A 7,394-nucleotide genomic window follows, 5' to 3' on the forward strand; every position below is an offset into this window, starting at 1 on the left:
TATATATATATATATATATATGTGTGTGTGTGTCAAAAGTTAAGAAAGTGAATAACATTATCGATCCCTACGGTATGTTGATGTGTATTACATGGTCCATCAAACACATTTATTACACTCCCAGTACCTATGATATGTAAAAACCCACTCTTTGAGTCCCTCTATCTAAAGAAATCCAAAGTTCGTTAACTTAGTTAAGTTACGAGGTATTTTTTATTTTAGCCTCTCTACATTTGTCTTTTATAACAAGGACCAAAGTTGTAATTCAATAAAAGAAACAATAAAACCTACAACAACCCTGACCTTTTGTCTTTCTCCGATGACAGTTTTCTTCTTGATGTCTTCCTATACTATCTTTTTGATAGTCTCTCCTTCCTCTCATCCTCCTGCATGTCTCCCTCAGCACCTGCAATTGCCCCCCCCCCCCTCTCAAGTTTTTGCAACTCTCTACCAACCATCACCATTGGAAGAGAGAGAGGGAATGGGAGAAGTTGCAGTTGTGCGTGTTAATATGTTGGGATGTGGCTTTAACCTCTATGTCGTGTAAGTGTTTGTGTGTGTATAGGGTCAGGTTCAGTGGAAAACTACAAAAAATGAAAAACTAAGTAACATCTTGGTAATCATTCATTAGGACGTATGCATATATACATACAAGTAATTTGTAAGCAATTTGTTCGGTATGCACATGTGTCTAATATGCATACATGCATAAAGCCCAAAAAACAGTTTCAGTTACTTATATGCACATGTGCATAATATGAATGGTTACCAGGGTATTTCCTAGTTTCATTTTTTGGGAGATTTTCCCTTAAACTTCTCTCTTTATATATATTATGTGTTGATGTAGAGGGAGGAGGGATTAAGGGGGACGAGATTCAAGTATGGGGTGGAGAACATGTACCAGAAGTGTAATTAACCCGTTTGAGGGATCTTAGTCATATAAATAACAAAATACTGGGACCGGGAATGTAATTCATTCATATATCAACTTTGTGTTTAATTTTGGAGTCAACTAAGTTTTTCATTCTTGTAGTTAGTCAAAAATTGCTACTTTCATCCTTATGCTTTCGAAGTTAGTGTTTTCATACTTATGATTTATAATTTATTGTTATTTTCATCCGTTCGTCTAGCTTCATTGGAATAACTCCATAAAATTAGAAGCATTTTCCTATTTTAACCTTTCTTTTCAAAATTTCTTCATTCTTAATAAAATAATAATATTATATATATATATATATATATATATATATGCAAAATTGCACCAAAATGAAAACAACTTTCACCTGATTCCTATTTTAGGGAACAAACTTTCAAAATCGTCATTTATGGATTTTTATCAAACTTTTTGTTTATTTAAGGGTCTGGTGGATCTGTTGAACAGGTAACATGTAATTTAAGGGTCTCTATTAAACTTTTGGTTTGATTTGCCAAATTTGATTTAAATTTTAATATTGATACGGATTGGTTAGATATAAAAATATCGAATGTGATATTTAATATTTATTTTTTATTGCATCAATTAATTTTTTGTATTAAATTGATATTTTTATTACATTAGCAAAAAACAATTTTTATTGTGGTAATTTGGATTTTTTTGAAAAAATCTTCAATTTGATATCTGAATTTAAAAAAGAAAAACGAGATTTGAAATGAAAAATAGATTTTACTGCATTGATTTTTGAAAAAAAAACGAATTTTAGTTATTTTTCTATAATTATTTTACAATTTTAAATATGACGTGAAATATTAGTTTTAAAACAAAAAATTAATATGACGTGGAATATCTTAGTTGACAAAAAATTTGGATGATATCAGCATTAACAGGTCAACCAGACCCTTAAATAAATAAAAAGTTTGATAGAGACTCCTAAATGATGATTTTGAAAATTGGTTCCCTAAAATAGAAATCAGATGAAAGTTGATACCATTTTGGTTGAATTTTCCCCCATATACATAATAAGTCTTACATTACCTCCATCATCCCACCCCATCAACCCCTCGTCCGCAACATAAAACTCATTTTCTATCAAACTTTAAGCGAATAATTCAAACTAATTCTTCAAATTAATTAGTTTTTCTCTCTCGAATATCCAACTGTCCTATTAATTCTTTATAATGCGTTCTATTTTTTTGATAAACAAGCCAACAACCGTTGACATTTTCCCAGAATTTTCAGCAGACCTCTCTTAGATAAATAGTCTTTTTTGTGCAATTCCAAATGTGAAGTAAGTCTTCGTATCTTTTTGGTGAAACTAACTACTTGAAATTCAACAGACCCTCTGTTTTCTTTGTTTTCTTCTTGTTATTGCAAAATAATTGAAATAAATGAATTTTTTTTATCATAAACCTTTTCTCCAAACCTATGTTTATTTCCATAATCTTCTTAAGGAAAACATCCGGTTTCACACACCTAAAACAACATACATCAATCGTACACCATGTATGGAATTGATAATGTAAATGATTTTGGTGAGAGAAGAATGTTCAAGATAGACATGGTAACAGACACATAAGAGATCACCCAAATTGATTGGACTATTCAACAACCAACCACCTTTAAACCCTAGAATCTGATCGCTTATCACTACTAGTAGTTCCTTAAATTCGATCACCAACACATCAAACTCTGGCAGCACTTTCTTTAAATCGGTTCGAAAACTCTCACTCTCTTTTTTGGATATTTTGATTGGGGAGAAAACGAGGAAATCTCACATGACCCAATATATCTGAGAAGTCGCACTATCCTTGCCATCAACATATAAAACCCCGACAACCATCTGACTCTTTCCAATTTAGGTTTTCAATATGCCATGAGAATACACTATTGAATTGGGCCTTTTTGAGTTATCATTTTAAAACCAAATTTTGGTGGAGTTTCAGGGAACTTTTTGTTGTATGCATGTTCTATGTGGTGTCCATATTTACCATCCTTAATCTCAAATGGATTTTGATTATTACATCTAAATTCTTGATTGGAAACTCATAAATTGTTTCAAAGGTGATGAACTTGGGATTGTTTTTTAATGATATCATGTGGGCACAATTATGTGGTTTTTGTTTTGGAAGATGAAATCCGGTAACGGAGGTGGAGTCTTTTGCATGTTGTGAAATCAAATGGGAACAAAAAGAAAAAAGAAGACAGGGGTCAAGGTTTTAGGGATGGTGGTCGCTGATGGATAAAAGAGAGGATGAGCCATCAAAGTTGCAAGGGGGCTGTGATGTGGTGTTGGGAATCTAGGTTTTGTGGTTATATAACTTGGATAAATTTTTCGATCATTGGAAGTCACTTTCCAAATACTGTATTCCTTAAGTTCATACAAAATCAATACCGAGATCTCGTATTTATGTATTTTTAAGAGATTCGACAGTTACGGGCAGTTAAATAGTTATAATTGTTAGCGGATAAGATTGAAGAGTAGTTACAACGAAATCAAAGTTCAAAATTGAAGTTTGACTTTGTTTGGGACTAATTCTGAAACTACACCACAAGTCTGAAAGGTTCAGATCTCTCAATCCATTAATTCAGACTTTGGACTTCGTCAAATTATCTAAGTTTGAAAATCACAAATCTAAAACTAGTCTTAAACACAAGGTTTAGATCTCTGACTTCATTAGTTTAGACTTTAGGACTTGGTTTATTTTCTTAAGTCTGAATTACACATTTCAAATCTCTTATATAGAAGGATCAGATATCTGAATCTATTATCAGACCTATACTTAGTGAAAATTTTACTAAGTTTGACTTTTCATGAATTCCAAAAACCTTATGGTGCTGCCTCTCGAACCCCGCAAGGGGGCGCAACCCCCTTGACCTCCGCCTTATGGCAATCTAAGATGATAAGAACAACATTGGTAAGTATGCACTACGCACCTCATAACTCACTTATGTTTGTCTCATCACCTTAATCAATTTCAAGTAAATCACAACTATATTGATGACACTAAAATCACCAACATAGAATGAGTTTAATTTTTAATAGAAAAAAATGCCTTTAGCGGATGGGTTTAATTCTTTTAGTAAAAAAACTAATAAAGGAGTATAATGAACGAAATATCTATGAATTTAGTAGAACTTTTAATGGAGTGAATTAAAGAGGAAGAAAATAACAATGTAAGTAAACTCTAGGGACAATTAACGTAGTTTCCAAAGCCAAAGATCAAAATAGCCATTCTTGACAAACTTTATGGACAAAAACATAGTTTACTTTTAGGTGGTGTTTGTTTTTTAGGAGGTGCTAAAATCTAAATTTTGATTTCGCTTCTAATTTTTAAGAGCTGGTGCTGAAGTCTGAAATTTAAATCAGTCAGACTGTTTGTTTTTGTAAATTGACAAACGTCTGAAATCTAAAATCTGAATCAATAGTTTGCTTTTGTAACTAACAAAACATATGAATATGTATAATTTCTGATTTCACTTCTGTTTATGTTCCCAAGATTCTTTTAATTCTTCTTTCTCCTCCAGATTAAGCCTTCCATCCTTAATCTTCACGCTCATCCCACCACCATCAACCACCGTCCACCACCACTCCTTCTCTAAAATCCAATGCCCAAGTCCACCTCTAAAATTGAAGCAAATCTCCATCATGATGAAACATGTAGGGACGAAAATACCTTGATTCACGAGGATAAAGATGCACAACTACTGGTTTGCAGAGAAACGAAAACATACAGTGGCGAAAACCCACAGGGAAGAAAACCCTCTTGATTTGGATCTGATTTGGGTCGATTTGAAGCCACCAGAGGCGATGGAGGGTGAAGTTGATCGATTGAGACAGTGAGGAGGGTGAAGTCGATCGATGGAGGTTGAAGTTGATCGATTGAGAGGGTGAAGTCGATCGAATAGTGTTCAGGATTAGGAGAAAAATAAATGGCTAGGTTATCACTTAATTTTTAAGAGGAAAATAAAGGATAAGTGACTCTGGAAAAAAAAAACAAACGGTCTGAATTGCCTTATGTCTTACCGAATCAGATATAAGTGGTAAAATAAGAGTTTTTTTTTATAAAAACAGACAACACCTTAGGTTTTGCTTGATTTATAGGAATGGATTGGATTGGATTGGATTGGATTGGATTTGGAATTAAATTCTGTTTTAATGTCATGTTTGATATGAAATCTTTTTCTAGATTTGAACTCCCACAAACATAGGATTTTAAAATCTCACACGAGTGGTTGATATTTCACGATATTTCGTAAGTGTTATATATAATAATGTTTTAAAATATGTTAAAGATATTTTTTTGTAACAGTCAATTAATAAAAATGTAGTTCAATTGTTTTTATAATTTACTTTTACAAATTATTTGTAAATAATAAAATTCTATTCTATTTCAAAGCAAACATTACAAAAATTCCAAATTCTTGAAAACAATTTCATTAAACTAAACACGTCCTTATTGAACATCCATATACCTTGAGCTTTAAAAAACATAAATTATAATAAATACATCAAATATTACAAAATAGAGTATTATGAGTTTAAGGTAGATTTAAAGACTATAATAAATACATCAAATATTACAAAATAGAGTATTATAAGGTTAAGTTAAGGGCTGTTTGACAGTTTACTGAATGGTTTGGTACAGAATGATTAAGTGATCAAAATAATTAAGAGGCTCTTATGATATAGTGCAAAATGAATTATAATTGTTTGTTAATTGTTTACAATGAAATTATAACACTTAATGATTAAGGGAGGTCCATGATATAAAATCATTCAAAAAAATTTTAAAACCATTTAAATATTATCATATCTTTCTGAAATAATTATTGCAAGGAAAACATGTAGAATGGGATAATTCATATCAAACCCTTTTGAAGGGATTTTAAAGTGTAAAGTTGATACGAGAATTAGAGATAAGTTTGGTGACATTCGTTGTTTTTTTATAACAACAAATTCTCTACTATTTTGGTTCTAAATGATAAGAAAATTTTAATATCATTTATACTATTATTAAAAGGATACTCATGCAATGCGGCAAGATATATCTTAATTTTAATGTTTCGTTTTATTTTTTGTCTATGTTCATATAATAAAGTATATGTTGTTTTGAGAATTAAAATGTTTTTACTTTAAAATAAAATAAATTAGAAGATATCATTAAAAAATTGAAAAAGTACATCGATATTTAATGTCAAATTAATTATTTAAAAGCTTTCTTTTGTGTACAATTTTCTTAATTCAATTTTTTATTATAATTTAATTTACGTATAATAGCAAAATAATTTTTTTTTTGACTTAACAATATAAATTTTATAAAGATAATAATTCTGTTAGAACTTAATGATTATCGTAATTGTATTTTAGATTTTTTATATTTAAAATATGATATTTATTCTGTATTTGATTATGTTTATCTGTAGTTAGTTATACAAATTTAAAAACGGAGCTTTTAATAAATTATATTTACACATAATTTACTTGTAATCTTAAATTTTAGTAATATATATTAATAAACAAAACTTTATATATAAAAAAACTTAGGAGTTTTTATCAAATACCTATATATTTAATTTAATTTATTGAACTTGATGCATCATGTATTTAATTAATCAAAAACATTAAATGTACATGAATAAATAAATAAAGGCGTAAGAATGTGATTGGACGAGTGACAATGAGTGCGGCGTCGTTTAGCACACTTCAAACGTTTAGAGTCGCTGTCTGACCACCCAGGTCGGACCAACTCCACAATTTTCTAAAAATTAACTTGTGGTCGCACTGTTGAGAGTGGACCTCTTGATGTTACGCCCCACCCCACGCCCCATTTCTCTCACTCTCTTATACACACACACACACACACACACACACACACATATATATATATATATATATATATATCTATACTATATTATAAAGCATTTGGCTAAAACTCTTAAAACTCTTAAAACTCTTAAAAACTCTTAAACCAGGTTTTATCCCTATCCGATTTCATTCCATATCTGAATTCGAATAACTAACTGCAAATAAACACAATCAAATACATGATAAACATCTAATTTTAAATATAAAAATCTAAAATATAATTAGGATAATCATTGAGTTCTAACAGAATACTTAATTAATATCTTTATAAAATGTTATGTTATTCAACCAAAAATAAATTATTTCATTATTAAACTTAAATTAAATTATAAAAAAATTTATACTATATTATAAAGCATTTGACAAAAACGCTTAAAAACTATTTTTTATGCATAAAGTACTGTTTATTAATGCATATTACTTAAAACTCAAGATTACAAGTAGATTGTGCGTAAGTATTAAAGCTCCATATCTGAATTCGTGTAACTAATTGCAAATAAACATAATCAAATACAAGATAAACAACTTATATTAAATATTAAAAATCTAAAATATAATTAGGATAATCATTGAGTTCTAACAGAATACTTA

The sequence above is a fragment of the Cynara cardunculus genome, unplaced genomic scaffold (genome assembly GCF_001531365.2).
Source record: "Cynara cardunculus var. scolymus isolate 2C unplaced genomic scaffold, CcrdV1 Un_Scaffold_2570, whole genome shotgun sequence".
Lineage (NCBI taxonomy): Eukaryota > Viridiplantae > Streptophyta > Magnoliopsida > Asterales > Asteraceae > Cynara > Cynara cardunculus.